The sequence below is a fragment of the Syzygium oleosum genome, unplaced genomic scaffold (assembly GCF_021117445.2).
Source record: "Syzygium oleosum isolate NSW1041296 unplaced genomic scaffold, Sole_v2.1 Sole_v2.01, whole genome shotgun sequence".
Taxonomy (NCBI): domain Eukaryota; kingdom Viridiplantae; phylum Streptophyta; class Magnoliopsida; order Myrtales; family Myrtaceae; genus Syzygium; species Syzygium oleosum.
The window spans coordinates 22928184-22944159 of NW_026607485.1; the positions used below are offsets into that span (position 1 = coordinate 22928184).

At 39.2% G+C, this 15976-nt stretch overlaps 1 pseudogene; it reads left to right on the forward strand.

The window, feature by feature from the left end:
• The first annotated feature begins 534 nt into the window (after positions 1-534).
• The window catches only part of LOC115676237 (probable cyclic nucleotide-gated ion channel 20, chloroplastic), a 72435-nt pseudogene continuing 56993 nt past the window's right edge, over positions 535-15976 (forward strand).

The following is a 15976-nucleotide window of genomic DNA, read 5'->3' on the forward strand; positions in this document are numbered from 1 at the left end:
CGTATTTAGCAGCATGTGACCAGTGATGGGTAGTTTTTAGTGAAGAATTATGTAGACAACTCGACTCTTTCGAGTTCTTGTCTTGCCTCTGTGGTTTCAGTCAATCTATATCCGGTGCCCACCAAAATTCTCTTCGTTTTTTTTTCCTTTTATGTACCTTCTAGCAGTGGGGTCTTTTCGTCCGGGCTGATATCTTGTGGAATTGGTTCCCTTCAATGTCGTGGCGGGTCGGTCTTTTGTCATTCTCAGGTGTGGTCTTGATCTTGCTAATAGCATGACATTTCCAAAGAAGCATTACTATTGTAGGCATGTAACAGGGAAATGGTTGGATTGAAAGAGAAGACCTGTTACGAAATTTTCTCAGTATATTATACATCCAGTTTTCATTACTTATTTGTATTCGTTCTGATGGGAAAAATAGATTTAATTAAGTTGACGTACATTCTCACATCACATGTTTAGTTCAGTGAAAGATAGTCCACGAGATTGCTTTACTGTATGTATAGCCTGATTAAATGTTTCCTTTTGCAGATTTACCATGCAAAATGGCTGATAACGAAAGAGATAAAGTACCAATGCTATTGGAGATGCAACACCAATTATCAGATGATTCTAACACTTCTCGACTTCAGTCATTTGCATCTAGGACCCGGAGTGCATCCATTTCCATCCCTATGAGCTCCATGGAATCGCATGAAAATATACCTAATCTAGTAGGTTATACTGGACCTCTAAGGAGTGAAAAGAGGACGCCTTTCTCACAAATGAGTGGCCCTTTATACAGCAGTCATGGACCTGAAAAGACCTTCAGGCGTAACCACAGTTTTCCTGGAAGCAAGGTAGCGGAGCCTCAATATATGAAAGAAAAATTGCCTTCTTTTGGTATAAAGGATCGCATCGACTCCTCTGATGACCACTACGCTGCTAAAAATGAGCATTCACTGAGGTCTGGGAAACTGCAGATATGCAATGACCCTTACTGTACAACTTGCCCCTCAAATTACTATAAAAGAGCACAACAAACGAATTTCAAAAGTTCAAGTATGTTTGATCCCAAGGTAAATACTATAATTGCGGTGCCTTTTGCTTTGTTTGCTTAGGTCCTTATTGATAGGTTTAGAGAATTTGAATAAATTTCTCATCAGGCACAAGGCCAATATATATAGATACAAGGAAGGGTGTAAGCGTAAATATATACAACCCTAAGATATACAATATAACCTAATATATATAATATATCTAACACCCCCCTCAAACTCAAGGTGGGTCAACCAAAGATAGTTTGGAAAGAAGAGCAGCAAAACGTTGAGATATAAGAGATTTGGTTAAGAAATTGGCAAGTTGAGTTGCAGAGGCTACAAAAGGGAGAGAAATGACGCGTGACTGAAGCTGATGACGCGTGATGTGATAATCGATGTCGATGTGCGTGGTATGCTCATGAAAGACCAGATTTGTAGCAATGTGAATAGCACTCTTGTTGTCGCAGTGAAAAGGAATGGGAGCAGAGGAGGCAACACCCATATTAGCAAGAAGACGATGAAGCCAAATAATCTCAACTGTAGTGTCGGCCATAGCACGATACTCAAACTTAGTAGAGGAGCGAGACACAATGGGCTGCTTCTTGGCATGCTAAGAAATAAGAGAATCACCTAGAAAAACACAAAATCTAGTGATGGACTTGCGATCAGTAACATCCGCCGCCCATTTAGTATCAGAGTAAGCACGAAGAGCAAGTGAGGAAGTCGATGGGAGAAAAACAGAGTGTGTCATAGTACCACGAAGATATCGGAGAATCCAGAGTATAACAGCATAATGAACTATGCGAGGAGTCGCCACAAACTGACTGACAAGATGAACAGTATGGGCGATATAAGGACGAGTGGTCGTAAGATAGACAAGACTGCCAACAAGAGCCCGGTAGCAAGTGACATTAGACAGAGGCTTACCATCTTCGGACGAAGCTGTAAATGAAGTTTAACAGGAGTAGTCGCGGACGATTATCAGATAACTTAGCACGAGTGAGAATGTCAGCGATGTACTTTTGCTGGGAGAGAAGAATACCACGTCGACTACGAGCAACCTCAATATCGAGAAAATTACGTAAGAAACCCAGATACTTCATAGCAAATTGACAGTGAAGATGTTGCTTAGTATAAGCAATACGAGCAGATTCATCTCGAGTAATAATTATATCATCAACATAGATAAGCAGAATAGTACAACTAGCAGGAGAAGTGTGAGTAAACATAGCATGATCATTTTCACTCTGAATAAAACCAGCTGACCAAACAACATTTGCAAAATGCTCAAACCAAGCTTGAGGAGCCTGTTTGAGACCATAAAGGGCCCGACAAAAATGACAAACTTGACCGAGAGAATGAGCAAGACCAGGAGGTGGCTGCATATAAAATTCCTACTGAATGGCCCTATGAAGAAAAACATTCTTCACATTAAGCTGAAATAGAGACCAATTATGAATAGAAGCTACTGCAAGAAGAGTGCGAACAGAAGTCATTGTGGCAATAGGAGCAAAGGTCTCCTCATAATCAATCCCATACTCCTGATCAAAACCACGTGCGACGAGACACGCTTTATATTGCTCAATATTACCATCATAGCGAGTCTTTATTTTGTAGATCCAGCGACAAGATATCAAAGACTTCCTTGGTGGAAGAGGCATAAGGTCCCACGTATCAGTGCGCTCAAGAGCATACAACTCCTTAGACATAGCGTCATGCCACTCGGCATGATGTACTGCCATACGATAATGTGATGGTTCCTGCAAAGTGTGGACAGCAGCCATAAAAGAACCAAACTCATCAGAATAACTCGTAGCCACTACGTACCTATCCGGTGGACGACGATTCCGCGGAGGATTCCGTCGAGGGGATGGTGGGCGAGAATCGTCAAGAGGCGTCGGAGTGGTAGGTGAAGTAGACGTAGGAGGAGGCATAATTGGAGAATGTGGTGACACTGGGTCAGATAGAGAAGACATAAGAGGAGGATTATGAGGTGAATCAAGAGGAAAATCCATAAAAACAAATGGAGATGACTGTGAGGAATTAGAAGAGACGGAAAAGAATGGTAGGTGCTCAAAGAACTGAACACTACGAGAGATACGGATACTTCGTGAAGAGGGATCATAACAACTGTAGCCTTTATGTTTTGTGCTGCAGGCTAAGAAAGCATACCGAACTGACTTGGCGGAGAGTTTGGTGTGCTCATGAGAAGAAAGAAGTACATAACACGTACAACCAAAAACACGAAGGTGGTGATAAGTGGGTGGTTTCGAGAAGAGACGTTGGTGAGGGGTGGCTTTAGAGAGGACAAGAGAAGGAAATCGATTTATGAGATAGACTATAGTAGAGAGTGCTTCAGCCCAAAATTCAGGGGGAACAGAATTAGACAACATAAGAGCATGAGTAGTATTCAGAATATGATGGTGTTTTCGCTTAGCAAGACCATTTTGAGCAGGAACATCAGGACATGACAACTGAGGTAGGGTTCCCTGAGAAGTTAAGAAAGAACGAAAAGCTGTAGAGAGATACTCCCTACTCGAATCAGAACGAAAGACTTTAATAGTTTTAGAGAATTGAGTAGAAATCATGACTGTAAAATTTTTATAGATAGAGAGAAATTCATCACGAGAACCCATGAAATAAATCCACGTATAATGAGAATAATCATTGATAAACGATACATAATACTTAAAACCACTTCTAGAAATGTAGGGGGGCAAGACCCAAAACATCTGAATGTACTAAATCAAAACAGGCATTAGAAACAAAAGAGCTAACAGGAAAAGGAGGTGTAGATTGTTTAGATGAAGGGCAACTAGTACAAGGACGCATAACAGATGATGAAACAGGCCCAAGTACACCCTGCTGACGCAGAAAAGACAAACGAGATGTAGATATATGACCCAGACGTTGGTGTCAACGGTCAAGGTCGAGGATGGCAAGAACAGGTTGAGGTGAGGGAAGCTGAAGATGCCGCGTCGTATACAATCCTCCATATCTGCTACCCCTGCCAATTGTCCGGCCACTCGTATGATCCTGCACAACACAAGAATCAGCGGCAAATGTCACAATATAACCCATATCAGCAAGTTGCCCAACAGATAAAAGATTAAGAGCTAAATTCGGTATATGCAACACATTAGGCACATAAAAACTGCTAGGGATAATAAGGTGGCCATGCATAGTAGTAGCAAGAGAGGATCCATCAGCTGTAAAGAACCCTTCTGGATTTTTAAGTGCAGTCTGTTGAGTGAGATGCTGAGCAGAGGCAGTCATATGGTGAGCAGCACAAGAGTCAAGAATCCAGGAGGAATTATCACCTGGGGATTGCACAACAGCTGCAGTAGCAATGGAGGAAGATGCACCAGAAGAACCAAGATGAAGCTGAGCTAAACTAGAAAGCTAAGCCTCAATAGCAGCAAGACGATCATCCGAAGATGAGGATGAAGTGGCACGGTCCACGGATGGAGCAGGGACAGGTGCAACTGAGCGTGAGGATCCATCAGAAAGATCACGCAACTTCTGAAAACATCGATCCTCAGAATGTCCATTTTGTTTACAGTAGTTACAAAAAAAACGTGAACCTCGCTGAGAAGAGGTACACTGAGATGAGCGATGCTGGGAACCACGCTGAGAGGAACTGGACTGGAAAATAAGCTGTGCGGTGACAAGTACTGCAGAGGGATCTAGAGATAGAGGAGCACCAAGAATTCATCGTCTAGTTTTCTCGGTCTGAAGTTCCTTGATTGCATCAGAAAGAGATGGAGCAGGATAACGATAGAGAATCTGACTACGAACTCCCTCAAAATTTGGTGAGAGTTGCATCGAGAATTTGTAGAGACGATACTTGTTCTGATCTTCAAGCTTATATGCAGCACAAGCAGTGCAACCAGCACACATGGGACATGTTGGATGATCCAACACATCAAGTTGTGACCAAAGAGATGTCATCTAATTATAAAAATCACGAACAGATCGTGTACCCTGGGTGGCACGACGAACTTCCTGCATAAGCTGATAAATACGGATAGAACCTGTTTGTGTATACATCTAAGCAATTTGATCCCACAATTGTTTCGCACCAACAATTTGAGAAAATTGGGAGCGAAGATCAGGGCTAATAGAACCAAATAAAATTGCCCATGCTTTTCGATCAGCAACATGCCAAGACTTAATTTCAGATTGACGTTGAGCAATTTGATTAGCACTATGTCTAGGCTCAGTAGTATCGGACAAAGATGTAGGACAAGGACGAGTACCATCAACATGCTCATATAAATCACGATAGAGCAGCCATCACATAGGGTTTCCAAATAATATAATTGGAACCATCCAACTTAACATCAATGCGATCACTACTATTAGCCATGATTCTAAGATTGATAAATCAAAAGCGGAAGCAAGAAGATATATGAGTGAAGAAGACAAAACTTGAGGTCGATCGCGAGAACTAGGCGAAAGACAAAGTAGACCAGATCGATCGAGACAAAATCGAAGGAGATCGGATCACGATGAAGATGTCGGACGGATCGTGAAGTCGGCGCGATGAAGACAACATTGGACGGCCACAGTGAAGAAAAACCCTAGCTCTGATACCATGATAGGTTTAGAGAATTGGAATAGATTTCTCATTAGGCACAATGCCAATATATATAGATACAAGGAAGGGTATAAGCGTAAATACATACAACGATAAGATATATAATATGACCTAATATATACAATATATCTAACACTAATTATGAGAATGCGGAGGCCTATGATACTGAATGCTGGAAATTGTCAGTTTTATCTTCCCACTTTCTGATCACAGTCACTTCTTGCTTAGCAATTTTTTGGTTTTACTATATTCTGCGATTACTTAACCTATTTGCTTTTTCATGTTACTGCTGTCATTTCATTTTTGGCTGAATTTTTTTGCTGTTGTCAGGAACCGGACATTGTTTTTCCTAGTAATAGTTTTCAACGGAGTATTATTTGAGGCAGTCATATGATCACCATTTTAGCTACTTATTTGTGATTTTATTATTGACTTCGGTTCATTTACAAGCTATTAATTGTCATTCTAATGAAACTATCTACCAATGAAACGGATTAACCTTTTTCTTTGCTCTCTCTTTTCATTAGATGTCTCCTGTCTAGTTATGAATGTGTTAGAGTACATCTATACTTGCCGACCTCAGACTCTATTTTCTTTATTGGCTGAAAATTCATGAAGAGCCTTTTGATTTGGCTTAAGGCCAAAGTAAACTCTGCCTAAGATTTCAGATAAGTTGGTCGCAGTATCACGGAGGTAATTAATGACTCTATCTATAAGCAGTAAGCATAACTTTTAACAGTGTCGGACTTGGTAGTTCTGGCGACGATGGTTTCAAGAGGTACAATGAAGATCGGAGATTGACTTCACTAGTATTTCAAAGATTTTTTTGAGCACATTTTATATGCATTATGCTTTATCTGATAGGAGGATTTCTGAATTTACAACTTCTAAGTGAAGAGCTTCTCTGCTTAACTTTTACTTGCAGTTTCACAATGCTCTTTATGGGGATGCCAAAGGTTGGGCAAGGAGGTTCTTCTCTTATGTCAATGCCCACATTCCTGGCGTTATGAATCCTCATGCTCGAGTTGTCTGGTGGTGGAATAAATTTTTTGTCATTTCTTGCGTGGTGGCCCTCTTTATAGACCCATTGTTCTTCTTCTTGCTTTCTGTTCAAAAGGTATGGCTCAGTTGCTTATACTCCTGCTGGCTTTCTAGCATTCTCAAGTTCAAATGGCTTAAAAAGTATTGGTGATGGAGTCCATACAGTTCTTCCTATGTTTGTTTTTTCCTCGAATTCCTAAATAGTCCCAAAGTGAAGTTGAAATTCTTCCCATTTTTTCACACTGCTATAGACCACCTATTTCAGGTTAAATTTATTCTCCTACTTAACAAGTTTTTACTGTCATGTTAATTTTTCAGATATTCTTCACTTTACAGATTAAGCTTCTTAATCGTGGTTTGATGAACATGTAGGCCTCCAAACTCCAACCCATTCTTTAGGTTTATCTTTCTCTATAACCTGATGCTGTCACACTTCACTTCTGATTCTCAGAATTTTACCTTGGTACAATAAGTTAAATCTCCTTTGGCCAAGGCTGATCTAATCAACCAAATTTGTCTCCTCTTAACCATGACCTTTATTTGAATATATTTTCCCAAAGTCATCAAACCTGTTTAGGTTGGCATCCGTTTGCATTAGTGAAGAAAATATAATATGCCCGAACCCATTTTAACTACTTTTGAGAAAGTCCTGATCAAATTCATTATCCATATTGCGACTTTCTGCAAAAAAATGTCATTGATCGTATGTCCCCTCAAATTTCTGGTTCATTTGCATTTTGGCTTTTGTGCTTGTACTTTATTGCTCTCGTAACTTTTCTTTTGCAGATTCAAACAACCATCATAAGCTTTTTGGTTTGCACACAATTACTTCCCTTCACTTATCCATCCTTGAATGCAGGAAAATATGTGTATAATTTTAAGCAGGCCCATGACAAAAACAATCGTTGTTTTCCGAAGCATGATGGACCTCATATACCTATTGCACATTCTTCTTCAGGTAGGCTGCTTTTCACCAACTTATTGGATTGTTTCCTTTTCTCGTTGGTGATTTTAACAGTATCCTTTTATTGATTTTCTTACTCATTAAATCCAATTTAGGTTTTTGTTCCCAGTAAGAACTTTTGAATGCTTCAAGTAAAAAACGTGTTATTCTGAGGGTGCCTACACGGTATTATATGAATGTTCTGCTGTTCCCAATGTGAGTACTCAAAAGTAAATTTTTTATTCAACTGCATCCACTGTTATACTCACGTCAATCAATACATATTGTCGTCTTGGACAAAGTGAATTGTAATGTGTGGAAAATTTGACTACATAGCTGATGCATAAGTTTGGCCACAAACTTCTCGTAACAGCTTCTCAAAAGTTCCTGTACTTGAGCATCATCAAGCTTAGAAAAACACAAGTATTACCAAGGAACTCACCTTGTAGGCATTCATCTTCTTATGTGTGAAAAAGAGCAGAAAAAAAGAAAGGAGACGCATGGTTCTATCTGTCATGCAAGTTCTTTGGATGATCTAAATATTTGCTAGAGGTTTTTGCATTCAGAAATAAAGACTCAATTCTTCAGAGTGGCTGGTTAAACCTAAATGTTCTGGACTTAATAAATTCGGAAATCCTCAGGTCCATACTTCCCAAATTAGTAGAGTTGATAGAAACCGTCTGTACTGAATGGCTTTTCTATTGGTGTGATGTCCCTGTCCCTTGATACATTCTTAATGGAAACGGGGTACTCACTTTCCTTGAAAAAAGATGAGTCAGTTGATGTTGCTTATGACTAGTAGTCGATTAGATGGGATTTTACTTGGTGTATATTTTGACTTTTGTAATCATCAGAGTTTAACTTTTGGAAAGACTTACTGAACTTTCACTTAAAAAAACTGCGTTGAAAGAGCTTCAGAACACACTTCTATGAGATAGAAAGTTCTTGCCTCTCGCTCTTTGTCAGTCGATCTACTACACAAACCAAATTTTACATACCATATTCAGCACTTTATTTATGTAACTATCATAAATGTGTCGGGTTGGTATTTCACTTGATGCTTAACTTCTATTATGCCTTACTTCTTCAGGAAGAAATGAAACTAAGGTGCAATGTTGTCATATTAGGAGCTTTCAAGGCTGCCTTTCAGTCCTTGATGATTGCTTTCTTTGTCAATTTCCTGCAGTTTAGGTTAGCTTACATAGCTCCTGAGACTAGAGTGGTTGGTGCTGGAGATTTAGTTGACCATCCAAAAAGAATCGCTCTGAATTATCTGCGAGGATACTTCTTCATAGATCTTTTTGTTGCATTTTCACTCCCGCAAGTAAGTCCTTATTTCTCTGATGCATCTACCTTAATTTGTTTCTGCATTATATTGATTTTTAGCATGCTTTGATCCATATGCGGTCAGCAGTTCGAAACAAATTTGCATTGGATTGAATGTGCTGCCAAGTCGATTCGTATTTCAATTACAAATTTACTGGCAGATCACTGCAGTGTCATTTGCCTTTATAGAATCTAGATGTTATTGCTTCTACTTATTGCAAAGTAATCACATGTTTGTAAATGGATTGATTGTCCCTTTCAAGACTCTCTAAGGAGCTCTCCCCCAAGCCTCCACTCAATGTCTTTCTCCAAGACTGACTTGTATTATGTGTTAACATCCTGAATTTATATAACATACAGTGACATGATTGACCCCACCCCATCTGGTGGTGTCAAAGAAATGTTCCACCTAGTGGAGTATAATATCTGCCAGTTTCATCTGTTGATATGACTTCTCTCTTCTGATCATCAATTACTTGCTCAACTGGTTGCAGATATTGATATTGCTAGTTGTATCAACATTCAGGGGTTCGTCAGCAGCAAATTGTGCAAAATATCTTTTATGCGCGGGCGTTCTTGTCCAGTACATTACCAGATTATATAGAGTTTTGCCCTTACTTGCGGGTCAGTCTCCTACTGGCATCATTTTTGAGTCGGCATGGGCAAATTTTGTCATCAATCTTCTCATGTTTGTGTTAGCTGGCCATGTCGTTGGATCATGCTGGTACCTTCTTGGGCTACAGGTGGGCAGCATCATTTGTTTTCTCTGCCTAATATGTTCTTATGTATTACAAACCCAGAAAAGTAAGGATAGTGCGCTGAACTTTTGCTAAAAGACTCATTACCATCACGATGCTTCTTTGTTTAGCTGGTAATGCTAAATTCTGTCACCTTTCTGTTTGATTGTGGGAGTATATCCTTTCTGTAAGATGCTCAGTGGGGTTGAACTCGTTCAGGACCTGTTTCAGATTGTGATTATTTGCACTGGACAATAAAGCTAAGCCCATGTTAGGGATAGAGTTCTCTAGTCGTGTCATTGTCGAATTTCATGACTTTACTACTCCTTTCAGATGAATCATCCATGTGGTCTTGGAGTGATATATGACATGATACTAGCGTCTCAGCTCCACATCATGCTTAGGCTGAAGCCTCTGGAATCTCACACCAAAATTCATATGCGTCATACACTGTACTTGGGAAGCACAGTATGTCATTTCGTAGCAAAGTTATGACCATACAAGCATGGCCTTACTAAAGTGCTAAGTTTGAAGTCAAGTTTTTTGATCAAATTTATTCACATAAGGATGTCATATGAAGAAGGTCAACATCCATGGTTGTGTACTGCAAATGATTATTTAGCCACAATGTCTAATCACATGTTATTTTATGTGATTATACTATACAACCACAGTCCTTATACTATACATCTTTCTTGTTTTTCTGGGATTTTGAACTAAACACATAAGAATGGGCTCTTCATTTCGATCTTCTTTTTTATTGCTGTTAATGTATCTCCAAAACTTAGTTACCAAATGTGAGATTTTTCCAAAGAGCAATCTTTTCTTCTACTAATCTCTCTCTCTTTCTCTCTCCATTCTGCCAGAGGGTTAATCAATGTCTTCGGGAGGCATGCAAACCAAACCTGTGTAGATTTATGGATTGTGGACATGGAGAAAAAATTGAGGAATTCAAAACAAATGAAACTTTATGGAATAGCTGGTTAACAAATCCGAATGCTACTGCTTGTTTCGATGCCACTGGTGGGTATGCTTATGGAATTTATCAAAACAGCGTTCTGCTTACCCAAGAAGAAAGCATAGTCACGAGATACGTGTTTTCGTTGTTCTGGGGATTCCAGGTACTTATGTACATTTCTTATAGATTCGGCTTATTTATCATCAGAGGAAATGATTTATCGTACAATAGCCTAGCAATGCATTCAAAGGAAGAGGCATTACGCTGTATTTCCTGCTCTTTATCCTTTTCCTCTTAAAATTGCATGGTTGAGGCAACATATTGAATTAGGAAAGCTGTAAATCAATTTCTGCCATGCCTGAAGGTGGGAGGGCAATGAACAATCCTTGTACTGATTCGTTATCCTCTATATTCAGCCTAAACTTGTTGATTGTTTTTCTTCACAATTTCCGTGGTTGCATTTACCGATATGACCTGCAGAAAAACATTCTTGTGTTGCTATAACATCATGCATTAGATATCCTTTCGTGCGAAGATACAATCTGTAAACAATTCTTTCACATTGAACTTATTTTCTATAAAATTTGAAGCAAATAAGTACTCTAGCGGGAAATCAAACTCCAAGCTACTTTGTCTGGGAAGTCCTGTTTACGTTGGGCATTACTGGATTGGGCCTCTTGCTCTTTGCTCTTCTTATTGGAAATATTCAGAACTTCCTCCAGGCTCTTGGAATATTCAAAATTAGGTGTGACCTCTCACCTTGACAATCTTTTTATATTGACAGATCCGTTCGTTAATCTTTATCATTGTGTTTGTGCAGAATATTCGAAATTATCTGGTTGATACAATGACGATCTTCGAAAATTTTAATGTTAAAGTGTATGTGTGATGGTTTTATGACTATTAAGACAAACAGTTTAACAATGCTATCATTTGAGATGATAAATAATTTTTTATAGATTTCTTATGCAAGTCTTTTAGTATCAGCTTTCAGATTTCATGCTTTAGTTATGTGAATATTGTATTAGGTGGATATGTATTCGTCATGGTTTCTTAGCTTATTGGCATGCATGGATATAAGTTATTGGTCTTCTGGTAATTTGTCCATCTTAAGCAACATTGAGCCGATGTGGCTCTAATGATTCAGACATTATGACAGCAGCAAATGCTCGTAAAGGTTAGCTTCAAGAATTCATGAGCAGATCTAAGTTATGCTTTTAAGCTGGTTGGGCTCAAGATTGGTTAAGTACCATATGGAAATGGAGTTTGCCTAAACATACTTGTGGTGTTTCATGTGCATGTGCCAATTGTAACTTGTACTATTACTTGGGAAAAGAAAAGGTCGATCCTAGGCTATGTCTAGTCCTTCAAAAAGTCTCCACATCTCTTGGAATAACATACCGAAACACCATATCCGAAAGCATCTGCAATGGGAGTGATGAATCTTATTAGTGCTCTGCATGTAGACCTTTCCATTTACCTCTGTTCCCAATATGTGTCTGTTCTTTTGGTCAATACTGATTAAGAATGTTCATAGTGACCATTAGTGCACCTTTTTGTTGTTGGACATCTTACATATAAACTGACAGCTGACTTTTTATATTTTTCCAATCCTCCCAGGGTGTTGGAATTGCCAATAAGGCGTCGTGATCTTGAGCATTGGATGAGTCACAGATGCTTACCTGAAAACCTAAGAAGGTAAATATGGCATTTCTTCCTACCTTTCTCATTTACTTCTTCTCCTAAGTAGAGACATATTAATTGCATTATCCAGTATCCAGTTGGCATTTTAGCTGCTTGAATATGGTGGTGAAGATTAATAGCTATGATTCTCAGAAGCAAACATGACTTCGTACAACGTCTTGCACAGTGGGGTTGACAGAATTAGAGGGTTCTGTCCAATTTATACTGAATGATGAGCTGAAAGCGTCATGATAAGTGAATTGAAAATAGTAGAAGAAAAGAGACATTTCATCTATGAGATTGTTAATCTATGGGGTCATTAGAACTTGTGCATTGTGCATAGTGTTTGATATGATATTGGATTTCAATTATCATCTCTACCTGCCTGCTTAGGCATACTGTCAGTGTTTTTGTGCTTTCTCATTTTATTGACCGTACTGTATGATTCTTTGGATTGGAAGCTGAGAGGTTTTTTCTTCATTTAGTGTGTTTAGATAGAAGTTCTGCCTTGTTTTGTGAATATACGTATAGTTAAGACCGAAGCTTGGGGGTCAATGGCAATTCTGGAAATTAGCTAGAGAACTCTGAGCCAAGTTTAAGTCTAGAAGGGATTTGAGCAGCTAATTTGATTCTCTGTGAAGTTTGATGCCGGGGTTTAACTGAACATATGTGATGGACAAGCATTGGTTGGTAAAATGAGCTCTAATAGAAGATGGTTTGCTTAAAACAGTAACTTGCGGGCTTCAACTAGGTTGATTTTCATGTTGACGGTTAATAAATTTGACACCGTGGGTCCTACGAGTCATCAGCAAAGAGATCGCGCAAGCATACATATGTCCTCTGCCCGTGTTGTTTTCTTTCTACATCTAATGCTTATCATCATTGTTTTCTGCATCTCTCTGTATAATACATTCTGGAACTGGTTCCTAGAGAATTTGTTTTCTTTATTTACTGATACATCCTCTGTGCTTGTCAATTTCCCGATGAATGTCCTGTTACATCTTTGATAAGTTTCTAGCTTTTAATGTGAAGGGACTAGACATATTTTTTGCTGTTGCTTGAGCCAGTCATGTGCTGGTGTTATATAATGTAGTTCTGAGCATCCAGATATTTTCCCCTAATTGTGGATAAACATCTAGATATATTGGTCATATCCATTATGTTCTCTTTTTGTTTTGGCCTATATTAATTATGTTCTCTAGGGAGGCTCCTTTTCAATTGACTGAGTTTCCTATCATGCAGAAGAGTACGCCAAGCTGAGCGATTCCATTGGGCTGCCACTAGAGGAGTCAATGAAGAAACGCTTCTCGAGGATTTTCCTGAAGATATTCAGAGAGATATAAGACGCCATCTCTTCAAATTTGTGAAAAGGGTAAGCCCCTGAACTGAGTTGAAACGAGTGGGGAATTTAATGCAATTTAAACCCTTAGAAATTAGTTCTCGTTTTTGCAATTACCTTAGAATAAGCGTACTTTGGGGCCAAAGAAATAATTGAAGTTCACTGCTGTTTTGAATGAAGATGAAAGCCGTGTTTTTTAACTTCAGCTTCTTCTCTCTTCAAGCATGTGCAGCCTTCTGAAACCGAAAGCTCCCCCCCAGGGCGAATCTTTGGCTATGCTTCCGTCATAGGTCTTCCCTTGGAAGCTAACTACTGCTATTTGTAGCATATGCTCAATTAGCTAACTAAATAAATGGATGATCAGTCTTAATTTTTAGGTCATCAAGTACTCAGATGGATAGCTAAACGGAAATTATTTTAAAGGTCTCATTTGTCGGTTATTGGTTTCTATTGGTAAACATTACCAAGCTTTTGTCTTAGTTTTAATTGGCATCTAGATGCACATCACAGAGACAGCTCAATGTGGAAACTCCGAAAGAACGACATGGTTAAGGATTCTATGGCTTGTCTCTACATCCCCACAAAGATTGCCTTTACCGAGAACAAGCTCTAATCCTTTGGAAAATGGATTTTTCAAATATGACGTGACTGTGGTCTGTTCTGCCGGGTCCAGCCAATAATTACCATCTATGCAAATGGAAGTGCAGAACTCGAGATCTCTGAAATACTTAAAATAAAAACAGTTTAAGCTACCCGGGATTCCAGACATCAAATTTTTGGCTACCATGATAAGCCTGGACTAAGTTTCAACTCAAGACATATCGATATCTGTTGTATTATGTTGCAGGTGCGAATATTTGCAGTAATGGAGGATCACATCACAGATGCAATTTGCAAGAAGTTAAGGCAAAAAACATACATCAAAGGAAGCAGGATCCTGCACCCTGGCGTTCTTGTTGAAAACTTGATTTTCATTGTCCGCGGGAAAATTGAGAGCCGAGGAGAAGATGGGGTTATAAGTTTATGTGAAGGAGATATATGCGGGGAAGAGCTTCTAGCTTGGTGCCTTGAGAGTTCTTCCGTAAACAAAGGTACAAATCGCAGTCTTTCTGAATAGTCTATAATTATTGAATGACCGGACATATTAAGAGCATTTCAAAATCTGTGATATTGAAGATGGACGAAAGATAAGACCACCTGGAAACTGGTTGCTGAGTAACAGGACGGTAACATGTGTGACAAATGTTGAAGCCTTTGCACTACGAGCAGAAGACCTTGAAGAGGTCACCAGACTATATGCGAGATTCCTGCACAATCCAAAAGTTCAAGGAGCCATAAGGTTCTCGCTCTTTCCTGAAAGATGATTTAGCACTACTGTAATCGAGCATATGGTAAACTATTGGCAAAAAAATAGAAACTAAGTTTACTGTTTCGGATTCTCTCTGTTTCCTGTGTACGTTCTCTTTTTGAACCTAAAGGCAGGAACAACTACTGGGTCCCATAGTTTGTAATTTGCTCCTCCATGGACGGCATAGACAAATGTTTGCATTATGCAATTGTGACAAAAACGCCTTGGTTGCAGGTATGTATCACCATACTGGAGAGGACTTGCAGCAACTCGCATCCAAGTCGCTTGGAGATACAGGAAGAAACGACTAAGTCGTATCGACACTTCACAGTCACAGCATCCTTCACCTTAGCAAAGTACGTTGATGTATAAACTACATTCCTTTGCCGTCTGTATTTATACTAAGTTCCAGTCACATTGTGACTGCAAACTATAAGAGAGGACAAATTGTAAGCGCATGATGGTATAGGCATGTGATTCATATGATGATACCTGAGATGTAGAATCTTCAACACAAGATGATACATGAGAGATTAGATGATGATTGCCTTGTTGGATCGTTAAGCACATAAGGGACCATGACTGAGCTTAATACAACCGCTTTGGATGAGAATTGCCCACAATGAGCTGAGATTTCCTAGTGGTGCTTGAATAGACGACTCCATTCCACAGAAAATTTTAGGAGGAATAATATATAATGGACCAGAGATCCGAATTGGGATGAGAAACTACAACAAATGCGATCACTATTCAATATTGTAGTCTTGTTGTTACTGTGGATTCCATCAGATCAGATGAGAAGGTAAAGAGTTGATATTCTACATGAGAAGGGACTTGGGTGATAAAAGAGTAGCCGGCCTCACCCTTGTATTATTTGCCATGTCGGGAAATCCATTCAAATGTTAGGAGGGTCTGAAATGTGAAGACATTTGCTCTGTTGAAGCATCCGGTCACAGATTGCTCCTATGTGTCTCAATGACAT